Genomic DNA, 21,581 nt, shown 5'->3' with positions numbered 1-21,581 from the left:
TCCCTTCTCATTCTGCCTTCAATCTTTCCCAGCATCAGGGTCTTTTCCAATTGAGTTGGCTCTTTGCATCAGGTGGCCAAAGTATTGGAGTTTCAACTTCAGCAACAGTCCTTCCATGAATATTCAGGACTGATTTCCTTTAGGATGGACTGGTTTGATCTCTTTGTAGTCCAAAGGACTCTCAAGAGTCTTCTCCAACACCACAGTTCAAAACCACCAACTCTTTGGTGCTCAGCCTTCTTTGTGGTCCAACCCTCACATTGGTACATGACTGGAAAAACCACAGCTTTGACTATACAGACCTTTGTTGGCAAAGTGATGTCTCTGCTTTTTAATACACTGTCTACATTTGTCATAGTTTTTCTTCCAAGGAGCAAGCATCTTTTAATTTCACGGCTGCAGTCACTGTCCGCAGTGATTTTAGAGCCCAAGAAAATGAAATCTGTCACTGTTTCCATTTTCTTCCCATCTATTTGCCATGAAGTGATGGGACTGAATGCCATGATCTTAGTTTTTTGAATGTTGAGTTTTAAGCCAGCTTTTTCACTCTTCTCTTTCACTTTTATCAAGAGGCTCTTTAGTTTCTTTTCACTTTCTGCTATTAGGGTTGTGTCATCTGCATATCTGAGGTTATTGATATTACTCTCGAAATCTTGATTGTAGCTTGTGCTTCATCCAGCCTGGCATTTAGAATGAGTTATTCTGCACAGAAGTTAAATAAGCAGGGTGACAATATACAGCCTTGTCATACTCCTTTCCCAGTTCTGAACCAGTTTTTTGTTCTGTGTCTCATTCTAACCGATGTTTCTTAGCCTACATACAAGTTTCTTAGGAGGCAGGTAAGGTGGTCTGGGATTTCCATCTCTTTAAGAATTTTCCACAGTTTGTTGTGATCCACATAGTCAAAGGCTTTAGCGTAGTCCATAAAGCAGAAGTAGATGTTTTTCTGGAATTCCCTTGCTTTTTCTTCAGGAAATCAGAACAAGTGATCCCGGCTATCACTCACTTGTCCGTTCAACAAGGGTTACCCCACAGCTCAGACAGGGGGGCAGGAAGAAGCGGGAGTGACAGAGAGGACCTCCCAAGTGACACGGAAGCCCAAGGGAAGGATTAGACAGAGGGAGAGATTTTCAGGATTGAAGGCAGACCTGTGAAAGGGCCGGAGGTGCAGGCTGGCTGGGGTCAGGGCAGGGCTGAATTCAGAGAGGAAGGCCCAGAAGCAGCCGGGTTTCACAATTAGGGTGATGGAAAAGTATCAAGGGCCATGATTCGGGGGTGTCAGTTCCTGTGTCTGTTCCAAAGAAGACACGGGTATGTATGCCAAGTTGCTCAGCCGTGTCTGACTCTTTGCAATCCCATGGACTGTGGCCCGCCAGGTTCCTCTGTCCAAGAGATTCTCCAGGCAAGAATACCGGAGTGGGTTGCTGGGCCCTCCTCCAGGGAATCTTCCCCACCCAAGGATCAAACCCGGGGTCTGTGCATGTCTACCTGCCTTGGCAAGCAGGGGTCTTCACCACTAGCGCCACCTGGGAAGCCTGAAGAAGACCACTCTGGCTGCTATATGGAGAGCAGGTGGACTGGGCGGGGCAGTGAAACCAGTAAGAAGCTGGGGCAGGTTTCCCAGAAGGGCATGGCCCACAGTGGGAATGGCAGGAGGGCCCCCTGCAGACAGGGCTCAGAGGCACCCTGGGGCTGGAGCCTGGACTGTGTGGGCTCCACCAGCCTCCCCAGCACAGAAGAGCCACAGAGCAGGGTGGGCGAGGTGGGGACTGGGAGTGGAACATTCGCCCGGGGGCAATGGACGGGGGGCACCCAGGCGGGGACATCAGGGCCAAGGAGAGGCTGGAATGGGCAGCCGAGAGCTCTGCTTGGACAAGCTTGAAAGAAAGAGCGAGGCAGTAAAACTGCATCCACGCATGCAACCTTAGCCTGGTGCCACCTGCCTAGCATTCAAGGATATTTACACGTGGGAATTTCCCAGCAGTCCAGTGGTTAGGACTCTGGGCTTTCACTGCCGAGCGTTCAGTCCCTGGTTGGGGAACTAAGATCCCACAAGCCACATGGCACAGCTGGAAAAAACAAAACGTGACCCTTTGCGTACTGTTTACCTAGCATGGAGCAAACGTCCACAGCCCGGCCAGTTTTGAAGACGTAAATCTCATTTTTGAAAGCACCAAGATCTCTAAGCAAAAGCTTGCCACAAGCCAGTTTAAACAGTTCAAGAGGGCACTCCAACCAACAGCTCGAATCTGTTCCTCAAAAAGTTACCCAAGGGGGCTTGAAGATTCTTCCAGAGCCTGAAGGTTAACTCAGCCCCTCCCCCCATCAAAGCCTTAGGGTGAACACAAGTCTTAAAAGAGATAAGAATTCTACATGGCATGCATCACAGCAACAATTGTGGCTGGCTACCCTTTCAGTGACTTATCGGATCTTTCAAGGGCTTTACTCAGAACAGGAAGGGATTACTAAAGGCAGTAGATTAAATATAGTGTCGAAAAAAAAAATAAAAAAATAAATAAATATAGTGTTGAGTGTTTGTAGCCAATTCTCCCCAAAGGTGCATGCCCAGTGTGTGCTCGTGGATCTAACCCCCTCTAGACAGGGGCAGCTGAGTGTATTTGCAGCCTCCTTTTCTGAAGTCGGTGGCCTTAGCAGAAGTCTCTGAAAACAGATAACTAATAAGGACCTAATGGGGGCTTCCCTGGTGGTCCAGTAGCTGACTCCGCACTCCCGAAGCCGGCGGCCCAGGTTCAAAGAACTGCAACTAAGAGTTTGCACGACTACAATTAAGACCCAGCGCAGCCAGATAAATAGATGAATAAAAATACTTTTTAGGAGACTCTACTCAATACTCTGTTATAATGGCCTATATGGAAAAGAATCTAAAAAAGTGGATATATATATGTGGTAACTGACTGCTGTACACCTGAGACATTATGAATCAGCTATACTCCAATAAAAATTATTCAAAAACAAAACAAAACGCCCTGAATTTAACTAGAGATTTGCTTGGTTCAGACTAAAAACTAACTGTGTGTCTTAGGTGCCAAGTCGGAATTACTGAATCAGATGACAAGGACTTGAGACGTTCCCTCTGCCAATCTAATGAGTGAAAAATCCATCCTGCATCCTGGCATTCACACCCTCAAAGTTGGAGACATCTAGAGTTGTAATAGTGCCCCCTGCGACCGTGAGGGCAACACAAAGCAGAGATGCAGCAGAGGAGCACTTCACACCCACCAGGATGGCAGTCATCAAGATGCGGGGAAATCAGAGTCCTCGTTCGTGGCTGGGGGGAACGTCAGTCTGGCAGCTCCTCGAATAGCCAAATGTAGTCACCGTGTGACCCAGCAATTCTGCTCTCAGGCACATGCCCAAGAAAACTGAAAACGTATATCCACACCCAAACCTGTACACAGATGTTCACAGTAGCGTTATTCATAATAACCGAAAAGTGGAAGCAACTCGGGCGTCCTTCCACTGACGATGGATAAACAAAACGCGCTCTATCCACACAACAGGATGCTATTCACAGGCGGTACAAAGGGATGAAGCGCTGACACACGACATCCTGCGCGGATGAACCTTGAACACTTGATGCCGAGTGAGAGCGGCCAGACACAGATGACCACACGCTGCTGCTGTTCAGTCGCTCAGTTGTGTCTGACTCTTTGCAACCCCATGGACTGTGGCATGCCAGACCACATGTTTAATGATTCTTGGTATGTTAAATGTCCAGAACGGGCAAAATCTACAGAGACAGAAAGCAGTGGCTGCCTAAGGCCAGGGGAAAGTGGAGGGTAAAGGAGGGGAGGGCGTCTTTTGGGGGTGATGAAATGTTCCCAAATTGAATGGGGTCACAGCTGAATATACTAAAAATCACTGACGTGTACATGTTAGATGGTTGGATGGGATGGGATGGGAATTATCTCCCATAAAGACTTGGGAATTCGTCCAGTGGTTAGGAGGGGCTTCCCTAGTGGCTCAGTGGTGAAAAATCTGTCTGCCAATGCAGGAGATGTGGGTTCGATCCCTGGGTCAGGAGGATACCCTGGAGAAAGAAATGGCAACTCACTCCAATATTCTTGCCTGGAGAATACCATGGACAGAGAGGAGCCTGGCAGGGCTACAGTTCACAGGGTCGCCAAGAGTCGGACATGACTTAGCGACCAAATAAGATCATCACACGAGTGGTGGGGACCTTGCCAACAGATCGCAGAGCTGCTCCTCAGGATGTTTACCTGGAGTCGCTCAGGTGAGCAGCCCCACCGTGAAGGTAAACGGGCCCGGAGCTGAACCAGGACAGGGCCACCTAGGAGTGCCCTCCCCACACTGGTGACTCCACTTGCCTTGGGAGCAAACTGCCTCCAGGTAGGCTGGGCGGGGGTGGGGAGGCGAGACCTGCTCCAGGGCAAGGGGGCAGGCCAAGATAAACTCTTGGACACTCAGGAATTATGAGGAGCCCCAGTGCACAGGAAAAGAAGGGGACAACAGAGGATGAGATGGTTGGACGGCATCCCTGACTCTATGGACATGAGTTTGAGCAAGCTCCGGGAGTTCGTGATAGACAGGGAAGCGTGGCGTGCTGCAGCCCATGGGGTCGCAAAGTCAGAGGAGACTGAGCGACTGAACTGAACTGAACCAGCAACTTTACTATATTAATACAGCAGGATGTTTTCTATCTTGAATCAGGAGAGACTGCCAACACACTAGAGCAAGGAATCACCCCTACACACCCTCTTCCTGGAAGGAACAGATACTAATACTTTGCCATGCTGATCAGAGACTGCTTGGCCCCAGCCCTCCCTTCCTAGTCTGCCTCCCTGGAGCCCCGAGGCACCCCTGACCTGGCCAGAATGGCCCTGCTGTCTCTGTGACCACAGCTGGGAACCCCAACTCGCTGCGAGGGGAAGGGCCCTGGGACCAGCTGGCAGGCCGGGCCTGTGTCTGGATCAGGGCCACTTAGCTGCACAGCTTCTTCTCTGGATCCCTTCAACCTTCCAGGATGAAATCAAAAGGCACTCCAGGGCCCCAGGGCCAGGGCAGGCGAGCAGGCACACATGGCGTGTGCAGCCTACGCCATGTGCCAGCCCAACCTCCAGCTTCCTCTGCCTCCTGGGCAAGGTCACCGGGCATGCAGACTGTCTTACCGGTTCATTCCCTAGGGGTCCTCTTCCAGCCCCCTTGCACCAGGAGTCAGTCACCCACAGGGCCCTGCCCTGGACCTGGACTTGTATCAGTGTGGACGATTCTCTTGAAGCCCCGCTGATGCCAGAACAAGTCAACTGAAAACCCATCTTGCATCCTTCCACACCCTCCCTGGCATCACTCCTTCAAACACCTCCACCGCCTGTCATGCCTGGGCACGAATGGGTTGGGGTGGTCCTCACTCCATCCCCCACCTGCTGATGTGGGGGTAGTGGTATGATGCCCCTCCCCACCAGGATCACTCCCACCCCCACCCCTGGGTGGAGAGAGGTGGCTTCCCTGGGGACAAGGTATACTCAGCATGACCGCTGGGACCCACCCGCAGAACGTGCAACTGTGCCCTGCGGTCTCGGGAGGTTGGAGGAAAGGAGAAGACATATGAACGGGCTCCCTTTCTGTCATTCCCTTGTTCCTGCAAACCATCCCTGGGCAAAGACTGGAGGCCCTCTGACAACAACCCTGAGCTGGAGGGGACAGCGGGAGCACCTCTGAGGAGCACAGGCTGGCTGCTCCTCCCAAGATCTGGCTGGGTGATGGGAGAAGCCCCTTCGGGACTATTCTTGATGCGAGGTCACCTCTTGCCAAACCGGAAGTGGCTGCTGATGGCAGCAAGCCCTCAGCCGCAGGAAGCCATCCAGTGATTGATCCGACACACTGAAAACAAAGCCCTCTCCGTGTGTGCGTCTGCAGTGGGCTATCCATGAATGTGTGCTAAGTCACTTCAGTTGTGTCTGACGCTTTTGCTACCCTATGGGCTGTAGCCTGCCAGGCTCCTCTGTCCATGTGATTCTCCAGGCAAGAATACTGGAGTGGGTTGCCATGCCCTCCTCCGGGGGATCTTCGTGACCCAGAGATAGAACCCAGGTCTCCTGCATTGCACACGGATTCTTTACCACTAGTGCCTCCTGGGAAGCCCCTGCAGTAGGGCTACATACCTGCTTATTCTCCCTGGCAGGACAGAAATCGCTTCCAGGTGCATCACGCGGAGGGTGCCCACCTGGAGCCCCACCTGACGGTGATCGTCCCCACTTAGGACACACCTGGGTGCTGCTGCCAGCCCCGCCCATCTTGGCTGAACGTGGGAACCCTGGGACGGTGCCACCTTAGAAACCAGGAGGGCCACTAGAGGAGAGAGACTGGCACGAAGGTCTGTTCCAGGGCACTTAAGCACCCTACGCTAATCTGCTCCAGGAGAACACCAAGATCCAGAATAAGATGCCCCAGTTGAGCATAATGACCTATTTCAGTTCAGTTCAGTCGCTCAGTCGTGTCCGACTCTTTGCGACCCCATGAATCGCAGCACGCCAGGCCTCCCTGTCCATCACCAACTCCCAGAGTTCACCCAGACTCATGTCCATCGAGTCAGTGATGCCATCCAGCCATCTCATCCTCCGTCGTCCCCTTCTCCTCCTGCCCCCAATCCCTCCCAGCATCAGTCTTTTCCAATGAGTCAACTCTTTGCATGAGGTGGCCAAAGTACTGGAGTTTCAGCTTCAGCATCATTCCTTCCAAAGAAATCCCAGGGCTGATCTCCTTCAGAATGGACTGGTTGGATCTCCTTGCAGTCCAAGGGACTCTCGAGAGTCTTCTCCAACACCACAGTTCAAAAGCATCAATTCTTCGGCACTCAGCCTTCTTCACAGTCCAATTCTCACATCCATACACGATCTATTTACTGCCATTTAAAAAAATTCACACCTCTGGTCTTAAATTCCCTCCCAAGCTCAGACCCCCGTCACCCTCCTCTTTGGCCAGGCCCACCCACAGGTCCTGCTCTGTAGCCAGGGAACTCTGATTCACAACTGGGGTACCTTCTGCCCGTTTTTTTTTTTTTCTTTCCCTGCTTCACACCTGGCTCACAGCTCCCTCTCCCAGGTGCCTGCCTTGGAATCCACATTCTGGAAGCACAGGAAATTCTATCAGTTACATCCAGCAATTTCAGCTGTACTTGCTGCGAAAATGACTTTCACTTGTCAATTATTCATTTAATCTCTCATCATAAGCTGTAAAGCTCCCCAGGACACAAATCCTTGTTGAATTCTCTGAACAAACCACAAGTCCACAGACAGCTCTCCAATCTGGGGGAAAATGCTGCATGTCTCATTCAATTTTGGTAAAATTACCTTCATTTTAACAGTGTTGCCCAAAGTCAGCCCCAAGATATTTAGCCAATGCATTGGTCTACACTTTGTTTTTCAAATGTGTGCACTTTGCCTCTTTCTCCGCAGCCAATCCTTCAAACAAAAGCCGTTCACCTCGGAAGCCAGTGGCCTGCAAATCCTCACACTGGTCTTGTAATCAAGAAGTCATTCATAAGACTTTCTGTTTCCCTCAAGGGTATCTGGCTTTCTTCAGAGCGGTTCCCTGTTCTGCCCGCCGCCCCCGCCCCCACCACTGAGGTTCTGCAACAGGCAACAGGAAAGGAGGTGAAAGGTCATCCAATGCAAAGTGCAGGTCAAGACTTCAAAAAGGCCTGGGGGAAAACTGAGGTGTGAAATCACCTCTATAATTCAAAGCAAAACAATAAAAACTTGCCAAGAGACAGCAGACTTCCAAGAAAACTTTATAGCAATGGAAATACACAATAAATCACATGTCAGAAGTTTTGCAATACGGTCTTGAAATTAACAGATGCTGAAGCTCCAATCCTTTGGCCACCTGATGCAAAGAGCTGACTCGTTGGAAAAGGCCCAGATGCTGGAAAAGACTGAGGGCAGGAGGAGAACGGGGTGACAGAGGATGAGATGGTTAGGTGGCATCACCGATTCAATGGACATGAGTTTGAGCAAGCCCCAGGAGATAGTGAAAGTCAGGGAAGACTGGTGGGCTGCAATCCATGGGGTTGCAAAAAGTTGGACAGGGCTTAGCGACTGAACAACAAAGAAGTCTTTCAATATAGTCTTGAAATCAACTGACAAGGAGAGAGGTAGCTCTCAGGTAGATAGATAAATAGGGCATACAGACTAATTTTTTGCTATTAACAATGAAGATACGAAACATTCTTTCTACCAAAGTGTTTGGCATATGCCAGACAATGTGATGCATATTTTATCTGCATTAACCTATTTAATTCCCACCAGAATCCTAGGATATACTGATGCCATCTCATTTACTAAGACCAAGGCTTGGAGGTCAAGAAACTTGCCCAAGGTCACAGTTGGCAAACAGCAAAGCTGGGAATCAGGCCCAGGTCCAACTCCAAGTTAAGTGGTAAGCACTCCGTACAAAGTTCCACTTAAGATTCCTAAAGTTACGACACAGAAAAATTAGGTCACTCTATCGTAAGCAAAATGAGGTAACTTCAACCAGCAGTAGAAGGACAGTAACTGCAAATGTGGTGGGTGCCAACTCTCAAATTCTTCCCATGCTCCAGTATTCCCGCTGCTGCTGCTGCTGCTAAGTCGCTTCAGTTGTGTCCAACTCTATGCGACCCCAGAGACGGCAGCCCACCAGGCTCCCCCGTCTCTGGGATTCTAATTGCACAATTCACAAGCCCAAAGAGGCAGACCCTGCCTTCTGTTAAAACCCATCTCATCCAGCAGCAAACAACTGAGCTAGAAATCCTCTGAGAAGAGGTCACCCCCAGGAAGCGATAGCTGAGCGCAGGATGAATTCACCAGGCAGGGTCTCCAGGTGCATAGCCAGTATCCCTCACCAGGGGAGGCTGGAGGACATCCCACCCCCTTTTTAAAAAAATTAAAAAAAATTTATTTATCCCTGGCTTCCCTGGTGGCTCAGTGGTAAAGAATTCGCCTGCCAGTGCAGGAGACGTGGGTTCCATCCCTGGGTTGGGAAGGTACCCTGAAACAGGAAATGGCAACCCACTCCAACAATCTTGGCTGGGAAACCACATGGACAGAAAAGTCTGATGTGCTACAGTCCGTGGGGTCGCAAAGAGTCCGACACAACTTTGTGACTAAACAACATCTATGGCTGGCTTGGGTCTTGGTTTTGGCATAGGGGCTCTAAGTTCCCCAGTGAGGACTGAAACCTGTGTCTCCTGCCCTGGAAGGCAGATTCTTAACCACTGGACCGCCAGGGAAGTCCCTGGAAGCTCTCTAGAAAGAAGCTACTGCAGGCGGAGAATGTGTAGCATCATCTTTAGCTGAGAGCAGAGCAATTACTTTAGCATCAACAACATATTCTTCTCCTGCCTGGTAACCAGTGCCTGGGAGGGTTCTGCCTGGCTACACAAAGCTGGTTCTGCCCTCCAGGACTGGCTCCAACTTGGGGAAACCGTGTTCCTGCTGTGCTTGATGGCCAAGGCGGTCTCCAGGCTGACCTCAGCACTGCTACCCAGAGCACTTCAAGGAAAGCACCAGGAAGGTTCAGGAAGGCTTCTCCAGCCTAGGGGGTTCACAACTCTTCTTCCGTTCCTGCTTACTCTCTAGTATTTAGTATTCAGCCATTCGGCTGATGATAAGAGTTTAGGTGCGGGCAAGAATTAGCAAAATGAAAGGGCTCCTCTCTACTTGAGTGTCGGCACCCAATCCCCGTGCACTCATGAACCCTGTCCTTATTCCCTTGCACACGTGATTCAGTGTAATTGTGCTCTTGTGTTTTTTCAGTAACTGTGTACACAAACAAATTAGTCTTCCCCTAATCTGATGGAGGTAATAATGGGACTCGGGGGGGGATTCTCAGATGGCTCAGAGATAAAGAATCCACCTGCCAGTGCAGGAGACAAGGGTTCAAGCCCTGATCCGGGAAGATCCCACAAGCCGTGGAGCAATTAAGCCCGTGCTCTGCAACAAGGGATGCCACCGCAACAGAAGCCTGCACACCAACAGCTAGAGAGCAGCCCCTGCTAACCACAGCTAGAGAAAGCCCAGCCAGCAACGAAGACACAGCACAGCCACAAATAAATAAATAAAATTATTTTAAAAAGAATGTGGGACTGAGAATACAGAACCCCCCTGTAAATTCTGGGGAGGGCTCTGTGCACAGGAAAGGGACAGGTATTTTCACTCATGAAGGGCTACATCTTGAATTCATGACTGAGCACTGAATAACCGCATTATTTAATAACTGCTTTATTTAAACTGGCCACATGGTTCATTTCTCACAGTGAAGTATATCGTAATAAACCATTCACATTTACAGGGTAAAGATGCTGAGTCAAGGCAGGTTACCGGGGAATTCTGCATCATTATCCTTGTTTCTATGACTTTTGATAACAGATTTTGCCTGCAGAGCTGCTATAAAAATAAAGCAAATTCAAATGTAAGCCTTACACTGTGCAGTATCCACAACTGATGATTAATCAGATAGATCTTCGCAAGAAAAAGAATTGAGGAAAGGTCATCGAGGGCCATGTCTTTATAAGGAAATTCAGAATGTCTTGGGGACTCCCTGGTGGCCCAAGGGTTAACTCTGTGCTTCCACTGCAGGGGGCACAGGTTGTTATCTCTGGTCTGAGAACTGTTAGGTGGCGCCCTGTGAATGCAGGAGACAGAAGAGACTCGGGTTTGATCCCTGGGTCGGGAAGATCCCCTGGGGTAGAAAACGGTAACTCACTCCAGTATTCTTGCTTGGAGAATCCCCATGGACAGAGGAGCCTGGCGGGCTACAGTCCATAGGGTCGCACAGAGTCAGGCATGACTGAAGCGACTTAGCATGCAAGCAGGCACTGGAATAATATCCTAGAAGTCCTTCATTGGAAGGACTGATGCTGAAACTGAAACTCCAATCCTTTGGCTACCTGATTCAAAAAGCCGACTCACTGGAAAAGACCCTGATGCTGGGAAAGATTGAGAGCAGGAGGAGAAGGGGACGACAGAGGATGAGATGGTTGGATGGCATCACGGACTCAATGGACATGAATCTGACCAAACTCAGGGAGACAGAGAAGGACAGGGAAGCCTGCTGTGCTGCGGTCCACATGGTCACAAAGAGTCAGATGCGACTGAGCAACTGAACAACGACAAGCCGTGAGGTGTGGCCAACAAAACAGAAAAAAAGAAAATACAGAATTTGGCAGGCCCCAATTAACTGCACTACCTATTGAGGTGTTTTTCTCTGGATGCCCACCTGGAAGGACCTCCTCCAGACTGGCCAACATCAGCACAAGGGCCTGAGTGACGACAGCTGGGTGGGGCACGCATCCACCCAAGAGAGTTCGCAGAGCCTCTCCTCCCCACCACGGAGTGGTTCTCTCCAAAGCCTTGGCGGGGGCCGGGGTGGGGGGGTGGCGCCCATGTGCTTCTCCTTTGCACCCAAAAGTGCAATTGAACTGGTCAAACCACATGTTCCAATCTGGGGACTGCAGAAGGCAGCTGTACCCATAAAACCTGCCTACAGACAAGGGATTCACACCAGGGAAATGACTCTCACATCTGGCCCCTTAGGGATCCTCATAAAATCCCCGTGAGACAGGATGACAGGTGTCAGAGGCACCGGCTTAAAGAGGAGGAAATGCAAACCCAGAAATACACACAGCTGATCCGGTGTCATGTCCAGTGGGCCCAGGGGAGGGGGAGCACCAACACCCAGGCCCTTGAGCTGCACAGTGGTCTGGGAAGCAGCCTGTTAGAGGACGGAGCACAAGCTTCGGAAAACACAGATGGAGGTTCAGATTCCAGCTCTGCCATGTACTCAGATGTGTGTGTGTCCGTGTGTGTGTGTGGCCTAGAGCAAATGTCATCGCCATTCACAAGATCTGTTTCCTGGCAAATAAAGTAGGCACATTGCTCATAACTAACATCAGGCCTCCCGCGCAGGAACAGACTTTGTACCTTTCCAACTGCAGCCGCAGGCCAGCAGCAGTCCTCCAAGAATGCAGGTCGCCATGTGGGTGCCATCCCGCCTCTTGCCACTGTACTTGATACCGCCACTAAATGTCTTTGACATTTAACAGCATCATTGCTATACTTCACTCTGCACAAAAATCTATGCTGGCGAAAGTTCAAAGAACCCAAAATTCTGAGCATCACCGACTCAATGGACATGAGTTTGAGTAAGCTCCAAGAGTTGGTGATGGACAGGGAAGCCTGGTGTGCTGCAGTCCGTGGGGTTGCAAAGAGTTGGGCATGACTGAGCGACTGAAGAGAACTGAAATCTTTTAAAAAGGGCACAGATGAGCTGACACTTGGGGAAAAATCAGTGATACAGGTATAATCTTACAAATGAAGTATTTCAGAAAAAACAAAGTCCAAGTTACAGTATAAAACAAGTTTTTTTAAAGGCAAGGTTATTTTGTGTTTGTTTTCAGTACAAACTTGTACTACTTGTTTAATTGTGTGGAAGGGAGTGACTCCTTAGAGAGTCACTGCCTGTCCTTAAGGAGCTTACTCCCCTCCCCACCAGAATGTTGGAACACAACCTAACATACCCTGCTGAATGCTGTGTGTGTGCTGGGGGTCAAGAGCCTTGGGACCCCAGAGGAAGCCAGTATACTGGTGGGAGAGGGGGATCCTGACCCCTTGATGTGGGGAAGGACAGAGCTGGCAGGAGTCCCGGACCCCGGTAATAACAAGGTGAAGCAAGGCTTCCCAAGGGAGACCCAACTGTCCCAAAGGTCCCTCACTATCTTAGAGTACAGCAATCCAGGGGAGGGACTTCCTTGGTGGTCCAGTGGCTAACACTTTGAGTGCTTCAAATGCAGGGGGCCCAGGTTCGATCCCTGGTCAAGGAACTAGATCCCACATGACGCAACCAAGAGTTCACAGGCTGCAACGGAAGAGCCCGCATTACGCAATGGAAATCGAAGCTCCCACGTGCCACAACTAAGACCCGGTGCAGCCAAATAAATGTTAAAAAAAAAAAGAAAAAGAAAAGAAAACCGCACAACAATCCAGGGAAGAAAGGGACTCAAACTTTCCCTTGCAAATACCTGAATGCCTGCTCTGGGTCATGGAAATGGGGAGGAAGGCAAGTTCAAGAGCCATTTAGGAAGCAGAAGCAGCAGGTGCAGCTTAGGGGCCAGTTGGGAAGAATCTAGGAGGATCCTGACCTCCCGGGACGTGGGAGTGAACCACCACATCCAGAGTAGGAGCAATTTCTTTCTTTTCTGCCTAGAGAACTTGGTGTCCAACGATCAGCTGATAAGCCCTCAGAAGTTGAGCCTGGCCGCCCTGCTTCCCAACCCTCCATGAGGCCATTGCCCTACTGTACCGCAACTACTTTCAATTATTAACTTCCCGAAACATTGTTGGACATAAAAACAACTCATGCAAAAAAAAAAAAAAAAAAAGTAAAGGGCATTCCACAGTCACCTTACCTAAGGAGGTCAAGTTGGCCTCAGTCCAGGGCCTGCTGGGAACGCAGTGTCCACCTAATATTTGCTTGGGGCAAAAGGTGAAATTCACAAAAGGCAGCAAAATAATCAGAAATCAACAAGCAGAAAATATTCCTTATTTGTGTTAACTAGCAGATTTTCTTTTAAATGCCCTGTACAGCCTGGACTATCTCTGCAGTTGTCAAAGAAACAATAGGGGTGGCTTCTCGGGAGGGGCACGAGAGAGGCAGCCCGTTCTGTGCTGAATTCCCATTGGTACCCACTTCGTTTTGCATCTTGGGCTTGTGTTACCTATTTTTTTAAACAGAAAAGTCCTCGTAGCAAAAGCTCAAAAGAGGGGCTAGGGCAGAGGGCTCGTTGAAGTTGGGAGACAGAGAATCTCCGAAACACACTTGAAACAGACCAGCTGGAACAACAATTTTCTTCTTAAAAGCAGCAATTTTTTCCGGAATTCAAAGTGCAGGCTTCCAGCGGCAGCTGCACTCGGTCGGGTCTGCCAACAACAACCATGCAGAGTGACTAAACAGTTTTTTCCAACAAAGGAAAAAATGCATCCGATCAAAGTGCAGAAGCAGCCCGAGGCCCGGAGCGGGAGCGCGTTTCCGCCTCCCACCTTCCCACCGCCTTCAGACTCCAGGCTGCGACTTTAATTGCTCGCTCGGAAGGCGTCCTCGCGGCCGCCGCCGGCAACTGCGGTCGACGCGCCCCGCCCCTCCCGCGGGCGTCACGTGACCGCTGAGAAAAGTAGGGGAAAGGTTACGGCGAGCCCCGCCCCCGGCCTGGCGCGTCCCGGGCGCGCAGATCCTGTTCCACCCGCCCGGCCCACAGAGACCTTCCGGAGCGATCTGGCGCGGGTCGCCAGCGCTGTCACCCTGGAGGCAGCAGGCGACAAAAAGCGCCTTTGGGTGGGAAGGCCTGCGTGGTCAACCTTGGGGACAGCGGAGAGCCTGCTGTCCCCGAAGACAACCCACGTCAGAAGGGCGGCGCCGCGCCCGGAGAGCGCAAGGCGCCTCCGGAAGGGGCTCACCGCGAAGCCCGAGAACAATTAACGGTGCTTCCATGAACCCGCGCGCGGGGCCAGGGTTGCGTAAGTCCGCGCCCTCGCCCCAGAACTCCCCAGACACCCAGGCTTGACCGCTCGGTGACCACGGGCCCGGGACTAAGGGCGACAGCGACGCCAGGTGCATTCTCTTCACCTCCTGTTTTCAGTACAAACTCGAAAGGTTATTTGGGCCGGTGCGTGACGCCCATTTCTGCCAGTCTGATACAGAGTGTGTGCACGGCTCAAGGTGGCCCTTTTTCCAATTCTCACAGCTGTTCACATGGAGTTCAGCATTCAAGATCAGATCTCGCCACACATCTTAGGAAGGAAACCGGTCATTTACATACGAAAAGGAGCCCTGGAGCCCGCAGAGGCAGAACCACCCCGAACTCGGCAAGAATGCAGCCTCCAGTTCCTATCACAACGAAACACTCCCCTGCCTCCACGATAAACAGTATCACCTTAAATAATTTGTAAAGTTTGGGGGGGCTGATGCTTGCTGGCATTAAAAAAAAAAAGACCAGTGTGCTCGACCATTTTTTATTCATTTGGCTTGGGGTTTAGGAAATGGTAACCCACTCCAGTATCCTGGCCTGGAGAATCCCATGGACAGAGGAGCCTGGTGGGCTACAGTCCATAGGATCGCAAAGAGTTGGACACGACTGAGCAACTACCCTTTCTTTCTTTCTTTCTTAGAAGGAAGTAAACATGCTTGAATATCTGCAATGACCAGAAACCGGACTCCTGTGTGAGAAAATGGTGTAACAACAACAACAAAAGGTGTAACAAAATACACGTTTCAGGAGGTTAAGCTGAATTTCATTTTATCAGGTAGCTTGCAAAGTTATCAGTTTCCTACTAAAATCTGCCCTTCGATATTTTAATATCACATGAAGCGCAGAGGAACCGAGAGTAGTTCCGAGTTGGGAATATTAAGTTTGCTCTGTATTCAACCTGATGACGAGATTTTTAACTGTTGGAGTGAAGAGTACGATCATCCTTCTCTTTGGCATTAATGAAAGTCAGCCGCCGATTTACAATATAAAGACGCTGACCCACGGTCTTTCCAAACAAAACGAAAGGGACTGGCTGTCGGCTCGCCTAGGGAGTTGGGGTTAGGGACTGACGGAGCCCGGGATGCTCCACCGCCCTGACCACGCCGTCCGGGCTCGCAGGCCAAGTTCGCCTGGGCCTGGTCACGTGAGGCCCCCACACCCTCCCACCCCCCGCAAGTCAGTTCCCTGTCCCGGCACGACCTTGGGCAGCCTCCGCGGCCACCTGCCCTAGACCGCGCGCCGCACGCGGGGATGGAGGACACTCGCGAGCGGGGACTCAGGCCAGGCGCCCCGTTTCGAATGCACCTAGGGCGCTCGGACTGCGCCTGAGTCCCAGCGCCAAGGGCGTGTCCCCACCGCTGCACTGCGGGGGCGGACGCCTGGAGGGGGGTCGGCGGCGTCCTTCTGAGTCCCTAGCGTCCCTCTGGCTCCCGCTTGGGACCGGCCCGCGATCCGGCGACTGCACCCCAGACCCAATCCACCCCAGGAGGGGGAGGGATGGGGCGAGGTCGAGAAAGGATCCGCAGCGCCCTGCTCAAGTCCTCTGCCAGGTCCGGAGGGCTGAGCATCACTCCCGCTGCCCTACTGCGGATCCCCAGACTCAAACCACTTCGGCGAGGGGAGTAGGGTATAAGGAGGGGAGAGGGAGCCGGCGGTCCTGGTGGCCCCCGGCCGGGGGCATCGTGCCAAGTCCGGAGAGTCAAGCACCCCGCCAGCTCCCGCACAGTACCTGTCCCCAGGCCGATCGACCCTCGGACTGACCCCCAGACCCAAACTACCCATTCCTTGAAAGTGAGGGTGAGATAGGAAGGGAACGGGAGCCGGTGGCCTTAAGGGCCCCCGGCCGGAGGAGTCCTGCTAAGTTCGAAGGGCTGAGCATCCCTAACCTGCAGCCGCACCGGACTGCTCTCCTGCGCCAGGGTCGCGGACCCCCTAGACCCGGTCCGCTGCGGGGTATGTGGTGTCCCTCCTCGCTCCAGTTTCGAGCTCTCCACGAACCCCGCGTCCCCCGGCGGCCCCAGCCCAAGAAGTGCTCCCCCCCGCCCCGCCTCGATCGGGACCCCTGCCGTACCCGTCCGCACCCGGCCCCGGGCCCCGCCGCAGCCAGTGCTCGGCGCCCGCCCGCCCTCCCCGCGGCGCGCGGACTCAGCCCGGCCTTACCGAGTCTGTGGACAGAGGTGCAGCGGCAGAGACAGCGGCGGCCGAGTGAGCGAGGGACGAGCGGGAGCCGGGGGTGGGAGGACCGCGGGCGAGGCTGAATGCTCCCGGCGCGGGCAGAGGCCGATTGGCTGAGACGCTCGGGGCTGCGGCCGCGCGGGCGGCGACTCCCGGCGCCAGGCGGGCCGGGGGCGGGGCCTGGACGGGGCGGGGCATCCTCAGGGGCGGGGCGCCCTGGGCAGCTGGGCCCGCGAGGAAACTGAGGCTGGCGGGGGGTGTCACGCCACCTCCGCCTCGGCAAGCCTGGGGCCTAGGGGAGATTTCTCGCCCTGCGAACCTCAGTTTACTCATCTGAAAAATGGGCCAGCTCATTAGGGCTATGCCCATAAACGCGCTCAGCACAGTGCCTAGTTCATGCTCGACCTTTATAGGCATTGCCCCGTATAATCCTCAGGGCACTCCTATAAATAGCTGATCCTAGCCCGGGCTGGAGAAGGGATCACTAACCTGCCCACTAAGATCACACTAAGAGGATGGATCCGACTGTCTGATTCTAGAGCCCACACCTCAGATTGGACCCTCTACCGGGAGTGAGAGCGGAGAGGATCTTTGGGCCGCGTGACTCCTGGCGCTGAAACCTTAATGCTTATTCCAGTGAGCTTTCTGAGCCTCTTCTTCATATAACTGGGATAAAAATTCCTCCCCTGCGAGGCTTTGGTAAGATTTAGGAAACTATTCAGATGCCGAAAGCATAGTAGGTACCAGGAAAGAACTGGCTGGAGGTGGAGACGAAGTGACCCGTATACTTTGTGTGGGTCCTGGGCTCGCACTGGCCGGTCTCAGGGTCTAAATCTAGGCCGATGGCAGCTGCCACTGGGCGGCTACATCGTGGGGTCCGCGCTTCCCGCGGGGTCAGCCGCACCTTCCCTGTCTTTGCCGAAACTGCTCCCTAGGCCCCAGCTCGCGGTCCCGCATACAGCAGGTGCTCCGTCAAAAAACCCGTTTAATGACCAAAGACCGGGCTTTCCTAAAGGCCAACCACTTCTTTGGATGGTGAAAAACCCTTGCTGGCCTCTGCCTTTCGGTCTGCAGTATTTGGTCGGCACCGCAGATGGATTTAGAAGAGAAAATGAAAGTCCTCTCTAGTTCCCGCCCCCATCGCCGCAGCCACTACTCCGCGCTGTGGGCGCACACTCTTCAGGCTGCTTTGAATGAAGTCGCAGGATACCTTTGTTTTCACTTGGGTTAGGTTGTGGACGGGTCACCGAGATAACCAAGGCTTTCACTCTATCTAACGCGCCCCAGGGACACTTAGTGCTTCCCTAGTGGCTCAGACTGTAAAGAATCTGCCTGCAACTTTGGACACCCGGGTTTGATCCCTGGGTCAGGAAGATCGCTTGGAGAAGGGAATGGCAACCCACTCCAGTATCCTTTCCGGGAGAATCCCATGGACAGAGGAACCTGGTGGGCTACAGTCCATGGGGTCGCAAAGAGTTGGACACAACTGAGTGACTAACATGGACACTTGGGCTCCCCCTTGTCACTTTCACAGGCATAAATGAAGCTGCATGGGCAGTCAGTGTGCGTCTTTGAAAGACTGTATCTCCCTGTAGATCACTAGACGTGAATCAACAAGGTCAAAGGACAGGCACATGAGATATCTTGGTGACATTTTGGTGCCACTTGCAGAGCCGAGCTGCTCTCTTGGAAAGCCTCCACTCCCGTGGGTGCCTGGGAGGGCACCCTCATCTCCGGGAGCTCACCACTGCTGACCCTCAGTCCTAAAGAGGGTGGAGCTGGGGTATCTCTCCTTATTTTAATTTGCATTTCTTTGAAGTTAGAAGTTGAAGATTTCATTCCCCTGCTGGCTCCTGTCTGGCTGGTGAGCGATCCCAGACCGAGAAGCCTGGAAGATCTCATGGCCCAAGAGGGCAGGTGGGCTGGACCAGGGTGCACGCGGCGAGGCTGGGCTGCACCGCACCTGCCCTGGTCGCTCCAGCGTCCCCTTGCACGCATCTACCTGCTTGTGGGCCTTCTAGGCTTGTGCCTCGCAAGTTGGACTGCCGCCCTACCTCACATGCCCTTTCCTCCGATTCTTAGAACCCCAGCTGTTTGCGGGTCCCCGGCCCAAGGTCACTTTCTCCCTCATTCCTTTCCCCCTCCCACGCCCCTCGGGGAATGGGGGGGCGGGCGGAGGGGCGCAGGGGGGTGGCGGGGGGCACCGGGTCTGTTTCCAGGGCTCCACGGCCTTGACTGTGCAGCCCTCCCTGCGAGCCGCCTTGGTGTCACCTGCTGCCGGGAGGGACAGGGGCAGGGACCGCGGTGGCCTCCCCACTCACCTGTGCCCCAGAGGCTGGACTCTCTCTGGGGACCTTAAGGAGCCCAAAACCACGAGCAGCTGCAGCCAGGGGGCAGAGGCCTTACTCCCTTCTCAGCTCTGCTCCCCAGACTGCAGCTCCCTGGGGACTGCAGTTCCCTGTAGCGAACAGAGCATCTAGGTCCCTGGGGAGCTCTGGCCTGATTGGACCCTGAGTTTCCTCAGGGCCAAAAATAGGCTAGAGTCTGCCTCAGAAAGTAATCTTTCTCCTTCTCTGTTTTCCCCAAATTCTTTCCCAGTTTGATTGGAACACACTGTAGCAGCTGCCTGTTGTGGCTATAAGGAACCTTTTTTAAAAAAATGCATGTAATGATTTCATTACTACTCAAACATTGTCCCTCTGTTCTTCTGATTTCTTTAAAGCAAATCCAGAACTCTTATCATCTTGTCCACGAGTTCTTGAGTACCAATCACTAAAAGATAAAGATTCTTTGATTATTTACTTCTAAATTTTTTTGGCGGTGGTGCATGGCTTGTGGGATCTTAGTTTGCGATCAGGGATGGACCTGTGCCCTTGGCAATGAGAGAGAGGGCAGAGTCCTAACCACTGGACCGCTAGGGAGATCCCTAAAAGATAAAGGCTCTTTTAATGAAAACATAACGGCAATGCCACTGTCCAACCCAAAATAGAGAAACAATTGTAATACAAAACTTGTAAAGCCTTCCTGGCTTGCCAAGAACACAGTTGAGTCCCACTCACTCTTGCCAGCCACATTTCTTGCTGGCATCTCCCAGCGGGTTCTGATCCAAAAGTGTGTGAGATTTTGGGGAACTCAGTTTCCATTTCCCAATGGAAGAATTTTGTAATCTCTGGGTTCTGCACTTCTGAACTTGAACTTTGAACCCTGTGGGCCGTGAGTAAACAGTGACAGTTACACGTCAGGGTAGTGACAGTGTTTGCTTGGCCAGCATCACTGGCATTTGGTGAAGACAAAATGAAGTAATGCAGATGCATTAGTAAAGAAGGAAGGCAGCTAGACCACGTGCCGGTGAAAGCAGCTCAGAGTGACAGCATATTCTTAATTGAATGGGCTCAGCTTATGACCCAGCAACCCTACTCCTGCAAGTGCAACAAAAAAGAAATGAGAACCCACGTCCTGGAAAAGACGCGAGCAAGAAGGCTTACAGAAGATTCGCTTCCGGTGACAAAACCCAGAGACAACCCAGATATCCAGCAGCAACAGAATGGGTAAATAAATCGTGGTTTCGCCATACAGCGTACTACTACTCAGAAAAGTCGACTGCTGAACACACCCAACGTGGGGAGATCTTACAGATGTTACGTGGAGCAAAAGGAAGCCAAACAAACACACAAAAGTAAGTATGCTGCATGATTTCAATAACAGAAGTGAGACGTATTGATGGCAGTGATGGTAATCACTAGAAATACACAAAGAAGCCCCCAGTGTGGGCGTGTGTGTGAAAATGCATCGCTCTGTACGCTTAACAATGTATACTCTTAACAATCTTTGCTCCCTGCATGTTCAGCCTCAGTTTTAGAAATCAAAACTTAAAAAAGATCCTTGAGGTCGAGATCTTGACAGGCCTGCCTGGACACTGGGACCTCAAAGACCAGAAAGGACTGTTCTGCAGCGCATATTAGCAGATGCCTGCATATGCAAATGAGAGCACTGACGGAAGACTTCCGCGTCAAGATGCTAATTCCTCCCCTTTGGAGAAGGAGCTGGGGAGGTCAAGAGCTTTTGAGTGCATAGTTTTTAAACTTGGGGGAGGCTGGTTCACTAACCCTTTGAGAACCTGATGACAAGCTGCAAACCTTTTTTTCCAGAAAAAATGCGCACACACATTAAGAGTGGTAAAGAATATCAGTCTTGGAGCTTCCTAAGCCCTTGTACCAACTCCTGACCCACATAGATTAAGAAAAATGTATCCGCAATTTTGAAACAAGGTAGAAGGGTATCTGAAATGTCCTTTCACTGGCTCACTGTCTAACAGGCCGCCCAGGGATTGGCTCTTTCTCTAGGGAATTGTGTCTTGACTAAGCCCTAGATGCTGCAAAGTTACAAGTAACTGGTAAATTTTTGTCCAACAAAAATGCAAGGGTTAAAACAGATCACAAATAAGGACCTACCGTATAGCACAGGGAACTCTACTCAGTACTCTGTAATGGCCTATGTGTATGCATAACTGATTCACTCTGCTGCACACCTGAAATTCACACAACATTGTAAATCAGCTATAGGCCAATAAAATATTTTTTTTCTTTAGCCATGGACTTTATTGTTTGAATATTTGCAATTATTATTCTATACACAAACGTTAATTTCTTACAAAACTCTGTATTCCATATTGCTAGGTCACTTCACTCTTCATTTTATGTCACATTTCCATCAAGAACTATTTCCCCAAATCACAGCCTGCCTGATTGTGTGTTGTTGTTGTTCAGTTGCTAAGTTGTGTACGACTCTGCGATGCCATAGACTAGCCCACCAGGCTCATCTGTCCATGAGATTTTCCAGGCAAGAATACTGGAGTGGGTTGCCA

The 21,581-nt window shown here is 51.7% G+C and overlaps 1 protein-coding gene across 1 annotated transcript in view; it reads right to left on the bottom strand.

Moving 5' to 3' along the window:
- Positions 1-16,859, bottom strand: part of CPT1A (carnitine palmitoyltransferase 1A) — a 60,423-nt gene extending 43,564 nt beyond the window's left edge. Inside the window, exon 1 of the mRNA XM_070360349.1 lies at positions 16,703-16,859. The gene's annotated coding sequence lies outside the window, so the exon portion shown is untranslated. The remainder of the gene's footprint in view (positions 1-16,702) is intronic.
- Positions 16,860-21,581: the final 4,722 nt, after the last annotated feature.

The sequence above is a fragment of the Bos mutus genome, chromosome 22 (assembly GCF_027580195.1).
Source record: "Bos mutus isolate GX-2022 chromosome 22, NWIPB_WYAK_1.1, whole genome shotgun sequence".
Lineage (NCBI taxonomy): Eukaryota > Metazoa > Chordata > Mammalia > Artiodactyla > Bovidae > Bos > Bos mutus.
This window is presented reverse-complemented; position numbering and strand designations above follow the sequence as displayed.